This window comes from Nannospalax galili, unplaced genomic scaffold (genome assembly GCF_000622305.1).
Source record: "Nannospalax galili isolate Female #2095 unplaced genomic scaffold, S.galili_v1.0 scaffold1174, whole genome shotgun sequence".
Classification (NCBI taxonomy): domain Eukaryota; kingdom Metazoa; phylum Chordata; class Mammalia; order Rodentia; family Spalacidae; genus Nannospalax; species Nannospalax galili.
In genome coordinates this window covers 29,835-30,261 of record NW_008335361.1, presented here as the reverse complement: position 1 = coordinate 30,261, position 427 = coordinate 29,835, and positions in this window count along the sequence as shown.

Below are 427 nucleotides of genomic sequence, written 5' to 3'. Positions count from 1 at the left end.
GAAATGATTCCTCTGTGTTGACCCTCCTCTTTGTAGACTGGACACTGGTTCAAGTCCATCTGGTGGGGTCCCCTTGGCCTCCTTGATCAAGAGATGGGTACCCCACCACTATTACAGGACATTTTGAGAGATGCTTATAGTCCCCTGGATTTAGTCGATGTAGGAGGGCAAGGAGCAAAAGCTGTTCTTTATGTCCCTCTGACCAGATTATTATAGGCCTCAAAATATGGCTGTTAAACATCCAAGAAGGTTAGTTCCACAAGTCTGGTACTTTTAATTACCATGTACTATGCAGATAAAGCTTGGGTAAAAAAACAAACATTCTCAGATGAACCTTGTCTAGATATGTATTTTGTTCCATAAACTAGCTGACTAAACTATGACCTTAGATATTTTAACATTTTGTGTATATTATTTTTGTTTAATC